The following is a 25071-nucleotide window of genomic DNA, read 5'->3' on the forward strand; positions in this document are numbered from 1 at the left end:
GTGCGGCGATGTACGCTAGGGGGAGCGTTGCAATAAAATCAAGTGAGCAAAATGTACGGAGGATTCATGGTTTACCAGGTTTACCTCCGGAGCTTCGCCCACTCATCATCATTCACTTCGTGGATGTGGCGGCATTTTTTCTCCTCTCCCACGCTCAGCCTTGATCTCACATTATTTGCCTGACGGTCATTACCAAACTACAAAATCTATGTCGCCTGCCAGAAGAACCCGCCGCCACGAGTTGCCACAGTCGAAATATTGTTTATACAGAATGATATCAGGATGCTAACTATTTTATACTAGCAGTTTTCAAACTGAAACTTGAATCTTCGTTGGTTACTTGAAGGACATTTACTGCGAACTGGAACTTGTGCTGTTGAAGTCGCAGATTTAACGAAAGATGAGATAATTCAGTGACGTCATTCAGCCTGAGAATTTAATACTTCGCCAAACATTGGTATGTGAGATTTGAGATTTGAGGTTTATTTCTTTTTCCTGTACGTAGGATAAAACGAAGCAGAAGCAAAAGGCTGTAAAGCCGTTTGCTTTTCAGAAATTAGTACCCCCGAAGCAATGTTCACGCTTTCTTTACGGTCGCCCTTTTTAAGCCATTGTAGAGGGGGGGGGGGGTGTAACTATATTTCCAATACAAAGCAGATTATATATTGACAGGAAATCTCTGAGGGCGCGGGAGAGAGGCAAGGTTAATAAATGTAGGCGAGGCCGCACGAAAACTGTGCTCGGTTAAACGGGAATGTTCTGGCGGAGGCTGAGCCGTGTAGCTGCTCGAGATTCAAGCACTAATCCTTTTCACATACAATTAAACCACGTCCAAAGGAGCGTGCGTAAAGACAAGCGTCCAGCCACTCATGAATGGTCGAACTGAGGACATTGTTCTGCGGTAAATTGCTCTGTATCGCGTGTCATACAAAGAGCGACCGAGAATACAGCAATGTGCGAGTTACTGGACAAAATTATTCACCCACTATGGCGTACGCGAATACACAGAACAATAAACAGGCTGTTTAGTTAAGGTTTCCATAAAATTGTAGATACATACCTTGCTTTCTATGCCACTAAATAAACCATATGTGTATATATTCATATAGCTAATATTAAATTCTAGAGTACATAACCCTAGTAATATTTCCTTCAAGTACCACGTATATACCGCTCGAAAGAACTAGAACACTTGGTTATTAGTCATTTCTGAGGTGTGTCGCCTGTCCTCTTCTTATTGTTCATCGCGCTGTTATTATTTCATGAGTACAAGTAAACAAGTGTACTCTCTGGGGAGGAACAAGTAAACACAGAAAATTATGGCAGGAAAAATATCAAAGGAAAATGTGAAGTAAGCAAATCACGGAGAATTAGATGTAATTAAGCAGGAACAATAGAACATGTTTATAAAGGAGAATAGGAATGGTTTTTACACGAAGAGAGAAAGAGAATAAGCATACAAAAAGGCAGGAAGGTTAACCGGGGCTGAACTCGGTAGACTATACCCTGCGCTGGGAGGGAGGGGGAAGTAAAATTAAAGAGGAGGTGTTAGCGAGACCCAATAGTCCTGGTTACGTCGTGCAGCACACCCACTCTGAAATAGGCTATCATTAGAAGTCGAAACCTCAAGTCCAAGGAAGCTACATTCAGCAAGCGGGAACCAATCAGTTAATGTACTCACGCTTCCACAGTTCACAACCAGCTTAGGAATGTCAGGCTATATCGCCATGGATTACCCAAAAACGCCAGCGCCAATTTTAGGAGTTCTTCGGCAATCCCTGATTTCACAAAGTGAAAGCAAGCAATTTTCGTTAAAAATGGCCTCATGCACGCATCTCTTACTATCAGGTTGATCAACACTTGCGGGACAAATACACTACATTCTAGGAAATGTTCAAAAGAAAAGTACCTTTACAGTCCTCATTATATCTCTTCGCGAAATGATCATTGTTTCAAGATTTTAGAGTACCGTACCAGATCTAATTTGTATGCTAATTCGTTTTTGTTCGTTCCATTAGAGAATGGAATCACTTATCAAATGAACAAGTGTGCTGTATTAATAAAGACGTGTTTTTCTCGACATCGTAACCCCCCTCCTGCAGCGCCTTCGGGCTAAGCGGGGTAATCATTGAATAAAGAATAAATAAATAATCCCGATGAGACGAGTAGCTTTGCTAGAACGTTTTCTTGTCATAGTTCAATCGCAAAATGAGCTTCAATATGGTTTTAAAGCTGGCTTAAGCTATCGCACCCATCTGGTTACCCTCGTCTGTATTCACGACAGCCCCCTGTCGTGCATAAGAAGATATAGATTCGCTATGGTATTACCTTCGTGCTCGAGCTTATTTGACGCTCCATTAGAAGTTTGAGGTGCAGCTCAATGAGCAACAATAATAAACAGATAGCAAAAGCCGATACCTTTTTCGAGTTCGATTAGTCATCCCTTTCTCCGAAACACAATTAAGTATAGAGCTAACGATCCTGCCGCAGGCTGGTTCCAAAATAGGGGCCTATATCGAAACTTCTGCCCTAGGGAAATGTAAGGGACAGTTAAAACGCACTAAATAAATAAGGCTAGAAACACCGAACAAGGCTACCTAGTTTCTCAAACATTTACCTATATTGAAACGAGAGTTAAGTTTGCAGTTTCGCCAACAGGCTTAAAAGTACAGCGCGATCGCGGACACAAACACACACCACGTAGCACGGCCGCTTTCCAAATTCTTATCACGCACCGGAAGGCAGCAGCATGTAAAACGGCGGGACGCAACTTCGAACGAGGGATGTGGAGCAGCGACGAAACTTATCCGTTCGAACCTTCTGGCTCGGCGTCCACGATTTTAAGGTCTCAGAGGAGCTATATTTAGGTTCCTGTAACTCCGGAAAACTTGCTCCGAAGACGGTGTTAATCCCCAAAAGCTGGGATGAAATTCAGAAACGCCATTGCTAAGCGTTGAGAAACGCGACCGTCTTCTCACCGGATGCGCGAACTCGGTGTCGAGGCCGAGACACAGGCGGGATAGTAAGGTGCAGCGTTATGGCAACCAAAAACCGTAGATGGCACATCGTGGGCAGAATTCGTAAGAAAATATCAATTTAACATGAATTGGCCGAAGTTCAATTACACAATTATGTTTTGGCTAATTACTGCACTGAAAGATGCGTCCGTGGTAATTTGGACTACGTGCACGAAAATATCTGCGTAACTTTATTGGTAGGACAAACTGCAGCTCCGTAAGCACAAGCTGCCGCAATCTGTCCTCAAACGCGCCGATAAAATTTGCCTTCCGCCGAATTGCACAGGTTTAGCTAGTTGATTAAATGCTGGGCATACGGTTCTACCAGTTATCTCATCTCCAGAGAAGACTGCTCTCAGATATTTCTATATTAAAAAAAAAGAGTTTCCTCAAAGGAGCCGTGGTGGTGCCAGCGCGCTTACAAACATTTAAGAAAACAAAACTGCCCGACACAATAAAGGAACCGTCACTCTACTAGGAATTCGATATTCCGAACAAGAGGAGAATATATAACGAAAATAAAGGTGAATCTCCGAGTTTAGTGTGTCAAGCGCTCTCTGTTGCCAACGGTTTTGCAGAGAAACACAATGTAGCAAAAGCTGTACGACAGCAGACACAAGGTAGATGGGCTCCACATGCCGTTGGGTATATGAAGATTGATTAAAACCGACAAAAAGCCCCCGATTTTACTTATATCTAGTTTAATTTGAGAGTTACAATGTGTCGGCCACACGAGACCCACTCCCGGACAAAGCGATCCGCCTTCGCTGTTGCGCTTGTGGGTCCTTTGTCCACGCCGACGAACAATGGACGAGAACGAAAAAAAAATAAGATAACCTGCCCAGTGAGTCTGGCCGTCACAGCGACGCCTGGCCTATACGATCCTTCATTTTAGATCCCGCGTTCTCGAAGAAGCAAAATACGAGCACTCGGGAAGAACAACAAAACAGAGGCAACGAGGAACGCGGAGGAAGCGTCTTAACCGAGCGAGGCAGTAAACAAAAAAAAAAACAAGCAAACAAAGGCACAAAACACACCACCATGACACGACACACACGAAGACGAGGCATTTGATGCTGTCATCGATCGAAGTACAAGCAAACAATCAAAATAATTGCCCCTAGTTTTGAAGTTTACTGGGAAGAAAATAGAGTAAAATAGATCTTCAGGCACGCATTAACCTTTACTAGGAGAGAGAGGAAATACATGCATATTTATGTTATAAAGATATACTAAAAAGATACTCAAGGCACAACTCTGAGCGATTGACATTTGTTGTTTTAAAGGAAAGAAAATAAAGAAAAAGAAAGAAAGAAAGAAAGAAAGAAAGAAAGAAAGAAAGAAAGAAAGAAAGAAAGAAACAAAGAAAGAAAGAAACAAAGAAAGAAAGAATTCCAAAATTAGGATGACACACGACATTCTATGAATCCTCACTGGCGCGAACATAAACAGAAAACAAAATGCACCATTCTCGTTGTCCTCTTCCTCCCCTTTCCTATAGATCACCAAAACAACACAACCGAATTAACATTCTCAGGCTAATGGGGACATGAAGATGATCACAAGTCTCTAGAATTGAAACTTCGTTTCAATGTTGGCTCAATTTTCAAGGCAGTTAATTATCGTGTCATTGTGACCATCCATATGGTGCAATTGAGCTTTAGAACAAGACGCGGCAACTTTACCTGGACTTGTGGGCGAAACTCAAAATGGTGCAAATATAAAGGCGTGTAATAAAGTTTGAAAAAATCAATGAGAAATTACAGTTAAAGGCATGCATAAAAATGCTGCGATGTGCCTAGAAATTCATATTATCGCGACAATGCCAAGGGCGACCTCAACTGACTAGCGCATGCGCTGATATTCTGATCGCAAAACACTTTGCGCTACACCAAAGCAGCTGCCCCCAAAAAGGCGCCCACGTACTAGAAGAGAAAATAAGCAACGGGCAAAAAAGGGGGACAAATGAAATAAAGTGTTTCTGCATTTTAATTTCGAAATTAAATTATTTTTTGGTCAATTGCCAAAAGGAATAAATGAAAATGGAAAACAAGCGCGACTAACTGAAAAGAGACGTGCAATTGAGAAAACTTGTCGAAGCAGGAAAGAGAAACGCCGCATGGTCTGAGATACAGACACTGGGTATGTGATCGAGCACCACATTTGCCTCTGCAAAGAGCCGAGAGGCGTTCGCGAGATTCCTTCCTTCTATCCGAGCGCTCAACAAAAGAAGGAAGCGTCAGGGGTCGCTCTAAGCACCCGGAAGAGATCTGTATTTTTACTCGATGGCATGGACACATTACTGGTTTTCAAGGACTCGCGCGAGGTTTCCATGGCGACGGGTACGTATTCCGAACAAATTTCGCGGCGGCCTGGACAGCGGAATGAGATATCCGCAGCGGATGGACGCTGGAATAAGCGCCAGCAATGAATGATACGCACGACGTTCTCGAGCTGAAATGATTTCACTCAGCCTGAGGTATTTCTGGGAGAATTGATCAGATCTAAATCGAAAAGAGCTCGTCGATGGCTGTACACGTGTAGGTGTACATGCCACCTCGGCATCGAAAACGTCGATTGGGTTTCGGTGAGAAGGGCGTGATCTTAAATTCCTGAGATTAATAAGAAGGCGAGAAGAAAAGAGGGCAGGAACGAGATAAAAGGGGCAGATCTCTTTTCAGAAAAAGTCTAGCATTACTCGTAGATCTTTAGACACACGCGCTTCACTCTAAAAAGCGTGTGAAGAAATCGTCGAAAGAAAATTTCGCTACTGGCGTCTTTCAGAGGGCAAGAGGAGCGATGATGAAAGCATAGAAATCATTCCCTCAGAAATCGGAGCCGCTGCCGGGGCTCCCACGTTCAATCGCGAAATTATGTTTCAAGCGATAGCAAAGGCTCCACTCATGATGTATTATTTTTTTATTGATGTCAATGCTATTTTGTGTTATGGAAATGCTCCAAGTTATGCTTCGGCGAAACAACGTACCTTTTGATTGATTCGGTTTGATTTGTGGTATTTAGCGTCCCAAAACCACCTTATTATTATGAGAGACGCCGTAATGGAGGGCTCCGGAAATTTCAGCCCTCTGGGGTCTCTTAACCATAGCGTACCTTTTGGTTTGGTATATTATTTCGAAGAAGCATAAGCTAGAGCAGATCTTTGACGTAAAAAAAAGAAAAGAACAAAAACGTTGCCATCAGCCGAAAATAAAGAACACGAACCCAAACACAGAAGTATCTGACATCTCACAGAAAAAAAAAGCTAACGAGCTTAAGAAGTAAACGTCAGAAGGCCCGTATAAAGATAGACGACATGCCTTGTGGAAAGGGAGTATATATATTGATTCACATGTCCCAATCAAAGTGGTCGTTGAGCTTGCTTTCTATTACCATATTTTACGAGTAGGCATTGGGCCAATGGAAGCTGACTTGCGGTGATTATTAACGCGAATGCGCACGCCGCACAGTGACATGTCTTCCTGACAAAGATTTAGGCCTATGTGTCCCTTACGGCCACGTGTCCAATTTACCCCAGTAAGTTATAGTGAATCCGAAACAAAACTCGCTGAATTCAATCGCGCCCTTTTAGCCTTAGTGGCTCATCCACTCGCTTATCTTGTTTTGGCTATTTTGCTGTCGTTAACCCCAACGCCGCGTATACTCGCGCACGCCAATGACGTATTTTTGGAGTCCCATAAGGTTTGTTACTCATGAGCTGTAGTGAACAGTAACCTACTCAAACTACTAGACTGTAATCCAAGAAACAAAGGCAAAAGAGCACCTGCTGTGACTACTATGTGGATGCGTCGTCGATTATCAGTTCTCTCGGGAATACGGTCACGCAGAAAAGCTCTTTATTTGCAGGATGCGTAGAGCCGAATAAATCACCGAAAAATACAGATCTTGGAAAAAAGAGGCAAGGAACGGCAGGGAAGTCAAATGAGCGCACATATAGTTCGCTACCCAGCACTGGAAGAAAACAACGAATGTATGAAAAGAGAAATATATGATTTAAGCGAGAGCACTACTTGCGCGAATACTCGTAGGCGCATATCAAGTACGAACACTTTAGCAAAGCCCTAGTCGCTTTCTGCGCCATCGACGCACGAGTAAACACTCATAAAATTTTCGTATCCGAGTCGATTTGGCTTTTGTGTCGATGGAGTGCTATCCAGAGACGGTATCGCCGGTAGTAATCACGGGCAAATACCCAGAACGCACTCAATGTTTTCTTCGAAGTCGTAAGAGTCGCGTACAGCTGTCAGCAGTTCTGGCGCAAAACGTCTTGGTGATTCGGTCTTGGTGGTTGCATATGATAGCTTATACGTCCTACACTATACTTTAAACAGCCCCCCCCCCCCCTTCTTCGCCATAACAAAAAAACTACAGGAAAATAGCGTTTCTTGCTGCTGATCAAGAAGCTGCTTGTCAAACCAGAGTTCAGTAGCGTAGAATGTTTCACAGTGAAGAATACGTTTCTCAAGCAATGTACGCTCTGTATGGTCAGTGTCGCAAGCGAAGTCGTAAGTGTTGCAAACCGAGAATGGCTTCATTCAATCTAGTGTTATGAGTCAAACTGCAGCATCCACAATGCTACGAAATTCTCGCAAAGCAGGACATCGAGCACGGCACTGTATAGGAACACCGATTGATTGATTGATTGATTGATTGATTGATTGATTGATTGATTGATTGATTGATTGATTGATTGATTGATTGATTGATTTAACGTCCCAGAACCACCATATGATTATGAGAGACGCCGTAGTGGAGGGCTCCGGAAATTTCGACCACCTGGGGTTCTTTAACGTGCACCCAAATCCGAGCACACGGGCCTACAATATTTCCACCTCCATCGGAAATGCAGCCGCCGCAACCGGGACTCGATCCCGCGACTTGCGGGCCAGCAGCCGAGTACCTTAGCCACTAGACCGCCGCGTTAGGGCTACAGGAACACTAAAGCACTCGGCCTCATCGTTTTCAGAGTGTCGACTACACTCGCCTGCAGAAAAGGGCTCGAACAAAAGGAGGGCTTGCCACGGGATGCAACTAACGACTTCGCTCGTTTCAGATGAACAAGCATGACAGAAAGTAGTTAGCGAAGGCTGGTTATGAAGTTTTTCTCAGTTCATAGACGATGAAAGGCAGTGAGCGAGTCGGTGACACACTGTGACAATCAACTGTGCAGAAAACAATAATAAATAAATAATAAAGAAGCACCACAGACAAGGAAGAAACGCGAGACGCGTGAAGTCTCACGCTTGCTTGTTTTCTTGCTCTTCTTTGAAACGAATATTCAATAAGCTCAACCACTAGCTCGAATCGAGAGGTATGAAAATATTTATTGCAAAAAAAAAAGCCGTTGATATTCAAATAATGATCCCACTACATGGCCGGCTTCCCTAATCCAAGAGGGCGCACGGCGGGGCCCCATCTCGCGCCCGTCTCACCAGAGTTTGTTGAGACTCCAGCGAGAAGCACTTGAGAAGGGCAGTTTCCAATGCCCCTTGGCGAGAAGGAGTAACAGAAGGCAGCAGGCTGCAGGATTGCCTGTACACCCCTCACCACGTTGGAGATATCACGGATCTCCTCCCCACAGTGGACCCCACCCATCCGTGCTCGGGTCGAAATGTTGCATAATCGCAGGACAGAGTATGCACGCGTCCACAAGTGCCTTAAAGTTCGCTCCATGGCCTTACTAAGCAGGAACCAGGAAAAGGCGGTGAGTGCCGCGACAATATGAAACGATTTCACTGAACCGCATCAGCGCTATGTTTCGCACATTCAGCCTACCTGTGAATGCTTTGAGAACTTCGAAACGTTCCAGAGCAATTATGTTGCATTGTTTAAATGTTAGGTGCCTATAGCGCTTCCCTCGATAGCTCATTGTGAACGTTTGTTCAGGAAGTTCCTATTCTCTGGCGAATGAGTGAATGATTGTGTTGTTTTTCCTTTGTTTCGTTTTTTCGAGGGAAAAGTAGGCGTAGGAGGTTTAACAACACTATTTAGGCGAAGGCACAAAGCCGTTTTCAAAACAATTAGGACGACTATTTGATCACCACCGTCTTTTGCATCAACATATTAACTAGATCATTATGGCACTTACAAACAAGAAATACTCACGGTCAGGTTGTTCTTCCCCGAGCAGACGATCAACTGCGCGAAAAGAGAAAAAGTGAAGCAGGTGTGATTGGCACACGAACATTTTTATTTCGAAGTACTAACTAGGACGCGTTTGTCAGCAATGAAACACGATAGCCGAACACACACGTGATTAGCAAACAACGTACAACACTTCTAACCTAGAAGCATGGGGTAGCATTAAAGATCTGTTGTTTTATGGGCCAGAACGTGTGGGAGTGCTATCACCACCTGTAAAGTCCTTTGCGCCTCGTGGCGCACACGTGCCTTTTCGGATAGGCCACAGTTAGGGTTAACGGCCACTTAAATTTAGGCGGCACCAAGGAGGTTTAAAAAAAATTGCTGGAGTGGAAATTCTTGCCCGCGGGTGAAGCCTTGCAAACCGCAGGATGGCGGCTGCGGCAGCCATCTTACTAGGGGCATGATGAGCTGTCGGCGTTTGGCTATCGAGAAAGAGCGGTTTCCTTGCACGCTCAACGAGTTTAACGTAGACATTTTCGGGTCAGATAGTGCTCAAAGTGCGTCCTTGTGTTACTAGTTTTCTTCAGTAAGCCTCGAATTTGAGGCAAATTTTGTTGAAGTTATTAAGACACCAATGCTTGTCTCTGCAAAATATTTCTTCGGAAACAACTAGCATTTCATTTATAAATAATGTAGCCATTAGACTAACAAATAAAAGCAGCTTGATGTCCATTTGGGCCCCACCAGAAAATAGCATGTTTCTGAGATCTTTGGAGGGCAAAAGCTGGCTTCACTACTGCTGCAAAGCACTGCGGGAGCTTCCACTCCAGAATTTTTTTCTAAACCTTCTTCGGCGGTGCAGTGCCCGCGAGAGTTCATTATCATGATCATCATCATGATTAGCGCCGTAGCGCCAGCAGTGACCCCTGGCGGTGAGGCCAGGTGGCGGCACATTATACATGAGCGGCCATCTTTTTGGCGCACGGCGGCTGTCGCGTGTGGTCGTTTCCTGAGAGGGTCACGCGGGATACGGCAACCGCGGGCCGTGTATCGACGGGGGTGCTACTCTGGACATTGTCGAATTCCGCCATGTTGGCAGATTCTGCCATTGATCGATGCTAATTGGCCCAAGTGAGCCGCTGCAACCTCTCTGAGTGGCTTAAAATGCCGCCATTACGAAATTTTACAATATGGCGGAATTAGACAGTGTCCAGAATAGCACTCCGGGTGGTATTGCCGGCCTCAGGCATCGTGTGGTCTAGCACCATTTCATTTCGTCCTTTTTATATCATCTGGGTACCCACTCACACGCGGGTCATCCTGGCAACGAGGCGGCCATATCTATCGCTCGCGATTCGACCGACCAGGGTTCCTCGATACGCGCGCCCCCTTGGAGGGCGGAACCACTCTTTGAAGGGGTGAGTGCCGCCTTCCGATCAGCGGCCTCCATTTGGCTCCCCCCCCCCCCCCTTCTGTCTCGTCACGGCTGGTTCAGTGAGACACGTACGCGGTGTTTTCTCGGGCAATATGTCTCGGTGTTGCGTGCCACAGTACACAAATCACTCGCGAAATGGCTACAGGATGTTCAGATTCCCGAAACATCCTAAAAGGCGTCTCTTGTGTCTCCTAAAAAGCAAGCCCGAGAAGTGCCAACCCACGAACCGTTCTTGATTGTGCAGCGTATGTTATGCCCTTTCAGCATTTCGAGACTTTTAACTTAAAGCGCTGTAACACTCTTACTTTCAATCGCGATCAAGTTTGACGTGATTGAGCCTCTTACGTCAGCTGCAGAAGGGCGCCAATCACTGTTGAGATATTCGATTCCGATCGAGCTTAATTGCGATCACCAGTGCACCGGTTGCCATACACGTTCATTTGCAGGCTGTGTACATGCATATTTAACTAGTTCATTTCGCATAGCACAAAATGCGTGGTTGGCCCCTCCGCGGTGGTCTAGTGGCTAAGGTACTCGGCTGCTGACCCGCAGGGCGCGGGTTCGAATCCCGGCTGCGGCGGCTGCATTTCCGATGGAGGCGGAAATGTTGTAGGCCCATGTGCTCAGAATTGGGTGCACGTTAAAGAACCCCAGGTGGTCTAAATTTCCGGAGCCCTCCACTACGGCGTCTCTCATAATCATATAGTGGTTTTAGGACGTTAAACCCCACATATCAATCAAAATGCGTGGTTGTTAATCGCTTCATGTACACAGACTGCAATTGCGCGAAGATGTGCGCCTACGTTGTGCGTTTGTTGCTGCTGGCGCCTTCAACTGTTCCTTTTAGGTGCAAAGCCCCTTACGCTGTGGGTCGTATGTCCCGTGTCGTCGTATAGTCGCCGTGGTAGCCAGTTCCATTGCACTGCATGTCAACGAAAACGGTGTCACAGCATATCCACGGAGTGAATGATGATGAGTGGGGCGAAGCGTCTTTCGGTACTTCCGTGCGTCCACCTGTGCGTCCATCCATCCATCCGTCCGTGCGTCTGTCCGTGCGTTCATCCTTGCATCCGTCTGTCCGTGCGTCCATTCATTCGTCTGTCCCTGCGTGCGTCCGTGCGCCCGTTCCTAATGCCTACGACATGAAATGCGCTTTTAAGCTTGTATGCGTCAGCCGGTTTATGCACATGCCGGCGAACTCTAGTTATGAAAATGATGACTGACAGTACCTGGTGTACATGATTTCCCAAGGGAAAATAGAGTGTCATGGAGATGCTGAAGAGGAAATTGATGATGGGGAAATTCTTTTCATTGAAGCGTTGACTTCAATAGAGTGCAGCATTTTGCACCATATAGGTGGGTTTCTTGTGAAAGGAATCTTGAAGAAAACGGACTGCGGGCAGTGCAGGGCTGCAATGAAGGACTCGACGAGCCACGAACACGCTTATTCAACTGCCCTGAAAGAATATGTTCAGGATGGCGAGAACTTGTCTTATCCGAGCTGAGAGGTTATGAGCTCGCTCATATCTTCTGAAGAGAACTTTAAAAGAATCACATCCTGCCCAGACAACCTGTTCACCCTGAAGTCCCCTCTCAAAGCTGTACTTGAATATTTAATCCAAAGGGCGAAGTGCAGAGTACAGACATGCCAGCCACGCAAGGGTTCTCCGGAAAAAAAATGTTGAAATTAAGATATCAATGTTCATATCACGAGTAAGCACATTCACCTGCGCCAGCTCGAAACAACGTGAACCAGTCAAAGTGGAAGCAAGACATGCGCTGCGGTTATTGATTGATTGATATGCGGGGTTTAACGTCCCAAAACCCCCACATGATTATGAGAGACGCCGTAGTGGAGGGCTCCGGTACTCTCGACCACCTGGGGTTCTTCAACGTGCACCCAAATCTGAGCAGACGGGCCTACAACATTTCCGCCTCCATCGGAAATGCAGCCTCCGCAGCCGGGATTCGATCCCGTGACCTGCAGGTCAGCAGCCGAGTACTTTAGCCACTAGACCACCGCGGCGGGGCGTGCGCTGCAGTTAACCTGCAGTAAGTTATAGCGTTTGTTTTTGGCGTATGTTATATTTATCGTCCATATAAAGCTGTAGCATCCGAAATTGCCGCATAATAAATGCAATTTACTTGCTAATTGTTGTAAAGCCATGTAGCGCTTTATTTTAACGATATCAATGAACGCTTAATAAAAATTGCTAATTTACATTATACTTATATAGAAAAAACGCTAAACCTTGTTTGACAGTCAATGTATGCATGCGAGCCATGATTTAATGTCATAAAATCCACACATAGATCACCAAATACTATGATATGTTTTCAACCATTTTTGCCAATCTGCTCTTTGCAGCACAGTAAAAGAAATGAAAACAAAATACAATATACTGTGCGTTTCAGGGTGTGGTCTGTAAACTAGGTAGGCAATAGATAATTCAAAAACAGTATATGAAAATATGGTACGCAATCGCAGTTTTAGGGGCAAAGCTTCTAAATCCGTAGGTTTGTCTATGCATGTCTGTGACCCGTTCGTAAACACCTAGTTGCACGACTCCCTCAGCATGTGGCGCTAGTGAGAGTGACAGACAGAGGGAAGGACAGGCAGACAGGTGCACGGACGGACGGACGGAAACACGGACAGAAACACGGACGGACGTACGCTTCGCCCCCCTCATCACCATGAATGAGGATGGATGGGTGGGGCAAAGCGTTCGTCCGTCCGTGCTATGCTGTTCACCATGGATATGCTGGACAGACGCGCGCATGGTTGGACGCATGGATGGACGTACCGACGGACGAACGCACGTACTGACAGACGGACAGACGCATGGACGGAAGTGCGGACAAACGCTTCACTGCACAAATCATCATTCACTCTGTGGATATGCTGTGATTCTTCTCTTTTTTCACGACAAGAAATATTTCTTATTCTTTAATATTATTCTAGCTGGCGAACGGCAAACTGTTTTTACACTTTTGTGGAAGGCACACAACGCACAGAAACATTGAAAAGTCACGTGACTTAGGTGCGTGTGTTTCACATCTTTAAGCTATATAAATAGTTCCCGACTGGTCAAAAAAGAAGCTAATTGAAGGTGATAACGTAGCTGGCATCGACACTATTTTTCTGGTGCGAGCAACTCCAGCTGCTAATGTCGCTTTAAAAATGAAGAGTAGAGACTAGAAATCTAAGACCTTCACACTCCCGATGCGAAAGCTTTGTATTTTTCTCATTTTGTCTGAGTACTACACGTTTTGACGCAACAAATTCTCTATGCAGCTGCGCAACCCTCGTTGGCTGGCCATCGTGGCTATAGACGGCTTGAGAAGAAGGCATCGTAATGGCGGACTCCGTAGCAGATGACACGGTTGTCTCCACCCTCCATGGTGGCAGAGTGGGGGCGCGCGCATCGAGGAACCCTACCACCGACCGAGCAAGCCCGCCCCCTCCGGTAATGTATACACGCGACGCGCTTCTTACGTGCCACGGCATCACATCGCACTACCGCCTCTCCCGCCTCACCATCCCCCACCACACCAATCCCTTTCCCAACACCAACACCACCTGTGGCGCCAACTTCAGGCCCGCACCTTCCTTACTCCCGCACGTCTTGCCCTCTTCCACCCCGGAACCTACTCGGCGGTCTGCCGCTTATGTGGCAGCTCCATCGCCCACTATCAGCGCATATCTTACTCATGTCCGGCACACTTGCCCCCTGCCTCTGGGCACCTCAGAAGTCCGCAACAGTGGGAGGCTGTTTTGTCCAGCACCAGGCCGGACCTGCAACTTCGGCTTGTGACTTGGGCGGAGGACGTCGCGGCTAAGCATGCCTAGACGCGACGCCACAACCGGCAGCCTGAAAGGTCACCCACAACGCTGCTTTAAAAAATTTTTCAAAATATACTTTACTTTTTGACCTTCAAACGAATAAAGTTTTTCACCATCACCCCCTGGTGGGTCCCCAACGGTGAGTCGGAGATCTGCGGCGCCACTTTTGCGTTACGTTGTGTTTGTTGTTATATTGATTGAGTGTATTGGAACGTCGTATAAGGTTGTATATAGTGCGTTGATCACTAGTGAGATTCAGCTGACGATATCGACGATGTTAAAGTAATTGAATAAATGTGCGAGTTGTTTGGTTTCCTTCAATCGCGTCTGCTGTCTCCGTTCGTTCCGAGAGCGTGCATTATTTAGAGATCGCCCCCCCCCCCCCCCCACAAGCTACGACGTCATTGGAAGGCATAGAATAATTTTGACCAGCTGAGCTTCTTTAGCGTACACTACATGAAACCAAGAACTCTGAGAATAACTCATGTGACTTTTCTCATTCTGACAAGCATTGGTATATTTAGTCCGTTCCCTACGTCTCCTTACATTAACGTGTTCCGGCTATGCCGCCAGTGCTCTTGGTCTTTTATACAGCGCTGTTCTCGTCATCGTGAAAGACAGCTGCCTTGACGGTGTTTCTGCGTTCCGCGTGTGAAACAAAGTGGCCAATTTTTCAATCGCCCAATTCTATTTTTTCCTGAAAACGTTTCTTTCCTGCGTTGTGCAATCTACATCGGGGGCCCGCCATTGCATGTCATGAATGCCATTCGGCTATTACTTATTCACAAATTTCTTTTTAATACTGTGCTTTCTAAACATCACCAAGTTTTACCTGTACTAACAAAGACCTATGTGTAGCCAGTGATAGGGCTCAACTCTATACAGATGGCAGCACGATTTTCTCCTCGAAGGTACATGAATTTGACCTTGCTCCAATGGGTGTCCACCCTATGCTGACGTCATGAACTGGACGGCCATTGACTCCACCTTCGAATGGTTTCTTTAGTCACAGAGCCAATCGTCAGATGACGCTCTTCTGGCACCTGAACGGGGCCTCTCCTCCCTTTTTAGTTTGAATCCTATTAAAGACATATTCATTGAATTGTAATTTTTTCCTTGAAACTGGCTTCAGTAATAATCAAAGTGTTTCTTTTTACTTCTAACCTCAAACATATTTTAAAGCTACACGGTGCACAATGCTGCACAGCGTACGTTCCCGCGCTTGCCATTTCCACACCAACCGCCTCCGTCGCACCAGTCATAAAACAAATAACAGGACAGCATAACACCATCAGCGTTGTCACTTTATATATATCTAGAAATGTCCGTTCGTGATGGTAAGTTCCACTCGCGTAACTATGTTTTCGAGCATCTGGGGGCCATTAGATAAGAGAACACGACATGCGCGAGGCTATTGCGTTCGCCGAGTAGCTCTATGCAAACGGAAGAATGGAATATGCTCGAAGGGAGTACATGCACAGCAATACCATTTGCGAATTGCCCGCAATATGTTCAAGGACACGCACGTGTGTTCGGGCATGCGGGGGGGGATCCATATCGGAATGAAATGTGAGCTTGACTCTGAATGCGTACCCTCGCTCCCGGGAGAACGATATAACGTGCATAAACAAGGCACGACTATTGAACTAGGTTATACAGGAACCCAAGCTCGTAAGTAGCCTGTTGGTTCATTCTACGACGTCAGCCCCTTTAGCTGTGTACAGTTTGTTGTTACTGAATATATGCAGCATTTAGGCGCACATCGAACCAACTGTGCAAACCTACGGGCTTTAGCGATAAACAGTATTTACATATTCCGAAATCATTATAACCTTTATATCGCGGAGCGGTGCACAGTATTGGAATGTACGAATACTGAATGCAATAGCTGATATGGTGGATACTATATTCCTTTTAAAAAAATACATGATTCGCACTTGTGAAGGTATTTTAAGGTATAGGAAAGGAAGGCAAAAACAAAAAAAAATGAGGGGAGGAATGCTTCTCGTTTACGCCCGATCCTTGGAGATAGGTGAAAGTTTCTAATGCAATGAAACTCAGTTTTTTTTTTCTTTTTTTTCCCAGGAGGAGGACAAACTGCACTTCTTCACAACGAGTGCTGATATCTCGTACTGACTGTTCGGCCAAGTGGTCTTACAAACTCAACAAATCGCTGCGAGAAACAAATTCCTCTGTGTCACCCTGCTCTGTGTAACCCATAGTTGAAGCAACTGAATAACTGCGCATCATGGCTGCGCGCAGTGCTTACGAGTGTGATGGCATAATACAGCAAACAGAACTAGTGCAAGAAAAACCCTTTCCAACTATTTTTTTTCTCTCTCGTATTTACTAATGATTGTTGGGCTTTTACTTCCCAAAATCACGATGGAATTATGAGGGGGACGCCTTAACGAAATTTCGACCACTTGGGGTTCTGAAACGAGCGCCTAAATCTAAGTAAGTGGGCCGACAGCATATCAGCTCCATCAAAATGCGGCCGCAGTGGCCGAAATTCAGTCCCACAATCTTCGGGTCAGCAGTAGCGAAACATAAGGACTGGACTAACTCGGCGGCTCGTCTGGTCTCGTATCCGTACTATCTTCACTTACACGTACACTTTTTATTCATGAAGCTTCGACATGCAAAAAAAATTAAATATTTGCGTTGGAAAAAATACTAATAACTACCAATGAACAAGTGGCGGCAGGAACAGTCGTTGTCGCATTTACGCGAAGGCCCCCGAAATTATTTCATCGATACATGTCTGCACAAGAAACCATGCAACACTTTTCGAAGTAATCATCGCCTGGCCTATTTAAAGGAGTTTATTACCACACGAATCGACCACCACAGAACTTCTAGAACACATCAAGTGCGAGCAGAGTTAGAGAGATTTGTCTCTTCGGCTATGACATCATTTTTCTCTTACTTCATTCGAACGAGCACGCTGGAAGCTAAAAAGGTGGGGACGGAGCGCTGTAAAGAAGTTACGTCACGCGCACGTCATCATCTTCAACACTTCCCTCCGAACACTTTGCCCAATTTCAGTGTGATCGCGCGCGTGCGCCCGCGCGTACGTGGCGCTCTTCTGCGGCGGCCCCGGCAACTCTCAAATCCTCCAATAGTAAAATTTCGTATAGGGCACAGCCATCGGAGTATATGTCACCATCTGTAGAGAGAAAAGGGAACAATTTTTAGCTGACTTGAATAATTAATTGTACATAATGATTTATATCAGTTAATACTCGTGGGCTGTACTATGTCTGACTCGCATGTTCTCTGAATCGTCAACTATCGATCGGCAACATTTTCTGACCATGCTGAAAACGTGATGCAGGGAATCTTTAAAGGGAGCCTGCATAAGCGATTCTCGAAACAGATTGAACGATTGCTTCTTGGTTATTGCGGCTGCTTTCTTCCCTCACCGTAACTTGTTTTGGCCGGGTACCTGTGACGGCTGCCAGAATTTAATGTCAGCAGATTACACGTCGGATGTCCAGTTCACTGTCAGCAACACTAAACTGGACATGCAAATCTCACAGAGCCACTGTGTCATTGATTGTTCTATACGCGTCCTTTATTTCCGCTTCCTTTTCCATTGACTCAACTGATAGTTGCAAACAGAGCTACGGCTTAAACATCTGGACATTTTGACAATATTTGTCATTCTGACTTCATTTTTTTACATTCCTGCTGCCGTCTATCTCTCCTACAGCCCCTTACCCCCGACAGAACAACAGTTCAGTGGTTTCTCTGTAAGCCGGCTAAACTCTCTGCCTTTTACTAAAAGGTACTGTCTATCACTCGTCTCCACATAAATAAAATTTCACAGCTTTATCTGGAACAGCCAAAATGCACTGCACATGCCCGTAGCAAAACTTGTCGTTTTAATTGGTTGATATGTGGGGTTTAACGTCCCAAAACCACCGTATGATTATGAGAGACGGCGTAGTGGGAGGCTCCGAAAATTTCAACCACATGGCGTTCTTTAACCTGCACTCAAATCTGAGCGTACGGGCCTACAACATTTCCGCCTCCATCGAAAATGCAGCCGCCGCAGCCGGGATTTGATCCCGCAGCCTGCGGGCCACTAGCCGAGTACCTGAGCCACTATAGACCACCGCGGCGGGGCAAACTAGTCGTTTTAAAGCAGCTATTGTGTGTAATTTTGTGAGCATATCTTCTAACCTGCCCCTTCTCTTGCTCTTTCAGTAGAAGCTCGCTCAGACAGCAAAAGGAAGGACCCATTCCTAAAGGGAGAGCTGATTTGCCTGTGCCTAATACTTAACAAATAGAGGGGGCGGGGTGGGAGAATAACAAGCATGAACAAAAAATGAAGCTTCAGAAATACAGGGCAAGCCTTACAAATGGTAAATCCGTAACTTCAACGGCCAAGGTGTTCGCACAGCAAGAGAGGCAGCGCACGTGGCAGTTCAAACACCTGGAGAACATGGTGCTCATTTATGCTCCACTATGGACGCTTTCTATACCGTCTACATCGCTGCAGTGCACGTGCACATTTTGTCCCAAGAACGATGCAAAGGCCAAAACTGCAGCGCGTCACCCTACAAGAAGTAATAACCAAATAGATAAGTGTCTCCCTTCTTGGGAGGCGCCTTCCGAAGCGTTTGAACCACGCCATAGATGCGACAATTAAGCGAAAGTACAGCCCTCAAGTTTTTCAAAGTAGTTCGCCGAAACACGCTCACAGCAGGATAGCTGATGAGTGTGAGCTGAAAGCGATGCATCGAGCTAAACATGATGTAGGAAATAAAAGGAAAACTTCACGAGGAAAACAAATGGACAAATAATTGGGGGATCCTTAAGCTTCGCCTTTGAGAGTTGAACGCAGTAGCACATATTGGGGGGAAGCTTTCACATATGGCTGCATTCTGTGTAAAGAATAGCATACTTTAAAGTACGAGACATCATTTGCATGAAATGTTTTCGAACTTTCCACAAAGCCACTACGTTGTTTTAAGGGAACACGCGCAGTAACTTTTTTTTCTCCTTTGGTAAATCTTGGTGGGCTTTAAACTACGAAGCTATTATGATAATCCCATGTTCTGACGCCCACTGGCAATGGGTGCTTGTACCACGCGTTATTATTGTAATATTTCATGTTGCATTGTGAAAAATGCGCACAAGACTCGTGTGTTTGTAAAGCACGAAAGGCATTTTCGCAGCGATTCCAGACATACATACTTATTTGCACACGTATTTATGCTCACGTCTACTCACACGTACTACAAATCGGTACACTTCGCACCCCATTCAATATTTATTGATTAAAAGTGTGAATTACGTACTGGGATTCCCTTGACCTTCCCCACCTTCGACTGTTCGAGAGACGTTCTTCACAAACATATCTTATGTTGTCATCTATTTCAAGAAAAATGCAACCCTTTGTATTCGAAGGTAACATATGAAAAAGCGCCAAGAAGAACACTGATTACGTGAGACACTCGTGTTAACAAGCACTGACACCGTGATCGAAAGAGAAACTAAATCTAGGCTAACGAACTCGTGAGTTGACTCACTCCTACCCAGAACAAGCCGTGAATCTAAGTGAGTCCGGGTGAGTGTTAATTCGACGAGCTTGAGTGCGAGTGAGTTGGGCTGAAGAAAATTTTCGTGAGTGTGAGTTTGAGTGAGCCATGAGATGAAGATATAATTTGTGAGTGAGGCTGAGCAAGGTTCCCAATTTTCGCCGACCTATGCTTGGCACACACCCGCATTTTGTGGTGCACACCTGCCCAGCTTGTGCGTTCGACGCCGGAAAAACTCCCAAGCTTAACCAGCTTCGTTGTTAAAAGCCATGGCTCCGAGCACACGCAGCGAAACAGTACACGCGTGGCATGCAAGTTCTGCACTCGGATTTGCTTAATTTTTTTGTAACATTCTATTGCACCGGGAAACAGCCTTCAGCCCCGTGAACACACCGCGGTGTGAAACTAATAAAGTGCTATTGAAAGCTTCGAAATTCAGCAACCAGCAAAAAAAAAACGAAAAAAAACGAAGCCATTGGGTGAATAAAAAAAAGGCACTGTATCCGTCATGCGTGCAAATTCGCGTGAAACCGTTGCGGACGTCACTGCAGGATGATAACAGAAACAAAACAAAAATTGTTTCATCACACCGAGCCATTTCAGGAGCCCGCCCAGCACCCATTCAATCGCGCTCGATTCGCTGGTTTGGGATCCTTAATTTGGCTCCACAGCGAGACACGCTTCAGGCAATTTTAGCGGACGCCCCGGTTCTTTTTGATCAAGCACAAGCAGCGTCTATATATGCGCAATGATTTTCGCATTGCCTCTCTCAAATTCCGAATGATTTAATAAGGCTGAACAATATTCGCAATATCCGCACCAGTTGCGCCCTGCAGCAGTGCGCCCGCTCCAGCCAGCAAAGCTGGCTTCGATGAAGACGCAAGGCGCCATATCGTCTTCGCCCAGGTGTTATAGAAATATTCATCGGAGCGGCCATCGGTATGCATTAAAAAAAACTGAGTGTTATTTGGATTATGAGATTTTTTTTTGACAAATCCGCTATCTTGCTGCAGGTATGCAGCACAGTGCAAGCACCTGATTGAATTTTCAAGTCTTGCTTTATTTTGTGCCCAAACATATCGACGTGTAAGCTTTATTTTTTTCGAGCCCGAGACGGATTCCTTTGAACTTGCAAAACATAAAGCATGTTTACTAGAAATGAATCCTAAGAATGGTGCCAGGTTTTAAGTCATCGCTGTCGAACTTGCCATAAACGTGCCCTATTTGTTTTGTTTTCTTACAGCTCTTGTCAACTATATTCATGCAATGCTGCTCAGGAATGGCTGCAGTACCAATTAGTTGCTAAGTGCTCTAGGGAAATCGCTATCTACAAATTGGATCTATTCATTTATTTTAATGACTGGTATCATTCTCAGTTCGAAATGAATAGTTGCGACTCGTGAGTTGCAATATATGTCATGATTAAATATTTCACAATGTTGTAATGTTTTTAATATAAAATTACTTTGTTCTTCTTAGAGCATCCAGTTTAAAGTAGTTAGATCGTGTTATATCATGTCAAAAATGTATTGAAAACACGGTGGAGTTCAAATAAAAAAACCTTTACAGATTAGTGCACTTTGGCAGATATAAATGTTTATGGCAGCGTTCAACTTCGTGTTCGTTTTCTCTAAGCAGAAGATGCATTCATTCTATACCATAAGCTTTTCTCTAATTTCTTGTCTCGTTGATGGTAGTATTAACGGAACATAATAATGAATACTGGTGTTCCCAAAACAAAAGACCTTCCAGACATGCCTGCGCTTACAAAATGACGGCGCATAAAACACGCCTTCCGCGAAAAAAAGGCAAAGAACGCGCGTTTGTGCCTCACAGTAACACTGCCCCAGCGCCAGGCTTATTAGAGAAAAAGACCTCACGTATACTCATTTGAGATACTGCCGCGGTCGCGGGGTTGGCGGCTAACCTAATGAGAAAGGAAATCGAAATGACTGCGTATAAACCCAATTGTCGTCGCCAAACTGTGCTTACACGCACCGCCCTCCCAATCACTTGCGCCGGGACCCGACAGTCAGAGAGACCGGAGGCCTGCTAATCAAATCGCGCGCGCCCCTTCCTCGCTGCTGAAGCCGCCACGACACTCCCTCGTAGCCTCAGTTCGCACTCCGCCGGGAGGAGCATATATTTGGCCAAACGTTTTACCTTACGCGAAACAGGCGTCACAGAGTGGCTTCAGCTTGGCTCGTCTTAATGTCATTGCATGTCTTCATAGGCGTGCCCAGACGGTGAGAGGGGGAAGCATCCCCTCCCCTCATTCATCTAAAGGGGGCGCCAAGTCTAATTATTATTGCTGGGAGTTTTACGCCCTAAGCCAACAATACAATTATGAGAAGCGCCGCGGGGAGGGGGGAGTCCGAAAAATTCGATCATGTGATGCTCTTTAATGTGCGCCCAAATCTAGCTACACGGGATTCTATAGCATTCTGCCTGTGGCCACCACCTTCGGGTGAGCAGTCGAGAACCGTCACCATTAGACCACCATGACTCATGGGCGCCAAGCCTCTCGACGCTTTTATTCAGTTCGACCTGTACCATCACTGTTGAATGTTCAGGATTGCGGCCCCGCATGTTTCTCGCGATTGCATTCCAAGAACCGTTTCACACTTACACTTGAAAAGGCAAGGCCGGCCATTGTGAGAAGCCCGTAATAACTTCATTCACTTTTATTTTTGATTATTTTGTTTGCATTCACGGGCTCATTTGTTTCCTTCAGGACTCGAGCTACGTGCTGGGGCCCGGGCGCGGCAATGAAACGATGAATATCTCGTAGTCGAGGAAGATACTTGATAAAATACGAACAGCTCGATCAACGGGAAACGAGCTAAAGGCTTATCTTAGCAGAAACCAGTAGTGAAGAAAAAAAATCAGAGCATATATCGACGGAGTGAAGATGATGAGTGGGCTGAAGCGTCCGTCAGACTGTTGCATCAAACGAACGAACGGACGGACGGACGGACGGACTGATGGAGGGACGAACGGGCGGACGGACAGACAGACGGACGGATGGAGGGACGAACGGGCGGACAGACAGACAGACAGACAGACAGACAGACAGACAGACAGACAGACAGACAGACAGACAGGCAGGCAGGCAGGCAGGCAGGCAGGCAGGCAGGCAGGCAGGCAGGCAGGCAGGCAGGCACGGCCAGCGGATGACACGGTTGGCCGATAAAACCCTCCGAAGCTTCGCCCCATTCATCATCATTCACTCCGTGGATATGCTGTCAGGTGCTTACTACATGCATGCATTCATACATGTGACGACCGACCTACGCCTTAAGGAGCTTCGTCTTTAAAAAAAACAGTGGGGAGGACTTCACTTCACCGCCTGGAGGCGCGACTTACTCAAACGAATGGATGCGCCTTCACTTATCGACATCCAACACACGCACGCCTGCCCTGCCCCGCAAATTTTGTCTCCAACACAGCAAAAACAGTCTATATAAGGCTTTGTGAGCATTGTGCTACGTCGTAACCACGTCCTGAGTTCTCGCACAAGCGCCTATGCGCTTAGGTCATTCGGTGTCTGACATGACTCCGTGTACAGCCGCGGAACCAGCGCATATACCACCCTATTTCGGTGCTCGCAAAAGCTTGGGTACCAGTCCCCACCAAATGAATTAGGTGTCCATACGGATTATCAGCATGAGTGACGCTCACGCAAAAAAAGAGTCTTGCCTCTATGCATCCTTTTCCCTCATTTCGCCTCGCAACATACGTGAACTGTTCCTTCCTTGTTCGTTTATTGTTCTGTTTACTTACATTTTCTGTTAAAAACATTTCTGTGTGTGTGTGTGTGAGTGTGTGCGCGTGCATGTGTGCGTGCGTGTGCGTGTGTGTGACAGCGCCAGAGCAGCGCCTTTACAGCGCCATCAAAAACATCGCAGAACGCTTTTGAAAGAAAGAGCGAAGGGGATTTGATAAAGGAACACTCAGAAATTGAAGTAGAATGTACGCATCATCAGGTGGCGCTCATCTTCAGGTGTCTCTGCCACCATTCGCCATCGCGTACAGAATTCTTCAGTAACCCGTAAAAACGTAATCGGTAATAAGCCTACGGACGAACAAAAGACTAATGGCAACGTTTCCTCCGTTTCGCGAAATGGAGGATTTCACAAACCGGGGCAGAAACGTGATGGAGACGGGCAACCCTTTGGGGCCTCCCGCTTCCACACAAGCGCAAAAATAGGACAGCGTCATCGACGCGAAAGCAGCGCCCCACTGCGGGGCACCCGCGCTAACGCCGATCTATGTCCTCGCCGTAAATAAACGATGACGAGCCGAATGAACGAAACTTTTGGCGGCGCAAAAGGAAAGAAATGCAGGGTGCGGCCGGTGTGGACGGACGCAAGTGCCAAACAGCCCTGCTTAGTCGTCATTACGATCGTGGTGACGCTGTGCAGTGCCGCTCCATGGAACGCCCAAAGAGCCGGCAGAGAGAAGGGAGGCCTCGTAAAAACTTTATCGCGGGCTCCTGTCATCAGCCAGTGCAGCGGTCATTCGGGGCAGAGCATTAAAGTTGCTTCGAAATCCTCTTTGTCAACGAGATGTGTCCCAAAAACAACAGAGAAATGTCAGCAGCAACTATACGGGCCTAACGGCTGCACAACAACATTACGACGAGTAGAGCGGACAAAAAAAAAAGAAAGAGAAGTCCCTGAGTGAAGAGATATATCTGGGCCTCATTTTGTCTGTTTGAACATCGTTTTTGAATAGCCGCGCCATTATACTTGTTAACTGGTCGTAAATACACGCGCAGTTTGCGATTAGAACGATTGCTTCTGGATTGGCTCCTGTCAACTGCCGAGTATTCCGGTTGGTTCATGCATATCTTGCTCGGATGTTGTTCCTTTCTTGCCATTGTAATCGCGTAAAGCCCATCATCACCCTGCGGCTTATTAATGCCTGCTAGAAACCGCCTCGTTTTGCGTCCTCCTGTAGAAACGGCAAAACAAGCGGTATGACTGAAATAGAACGAAATATTAAAATAGAACGCACATAAAAATGATTGGCAAGTTAGTTCAGCGTGCAACGCAATCTCTCCGACGCGAAGCTTGCCGCCGACAACAAAAACGAAACATCGCGTATTAGTGAACACTAACC

General features: G+C 46.0%; 1 protein-coding gene across 3 annotated transcripts in view; it reads right to left on the reverse strand.

The window, feature by feature from the left end:
• Dgk (diacyl glycerol kinase 1) overlaps nt 1–25071 on the reverse strand; it is a 422138-nt gene that overhangs the window by 249397 nt on the left and 147670 nt on the right. For all 3 annotated transcript variants that reach the window (XM_075892403.1, XM_075892402.1, XM_075892401.1), the window contains exon 3: nt 9141–9173. The gene's annotated coding sequence lies outside the window, so the exon portion shown is untranslated. The remainder of the gene's footprint in view (nt 1–9140; nt 9174–25071) is intronic.

Source organism: Rhipicephalus microplus, chromosome 4, assembly GCF_043290135.1.
Source record: "Rhipicephalus microplus isolate Deutch F79 chromosome 4, USDA_Rmic, whole genome shotgun sequence".
Classification (NCBI taxonomy): domain Eukaryota; kingdom Metazoa; phylum Arthropoda; class Arachnida; order Ixodida; family Ixodidae; genus Rhipicephalus; species Rhipicephalus microplus.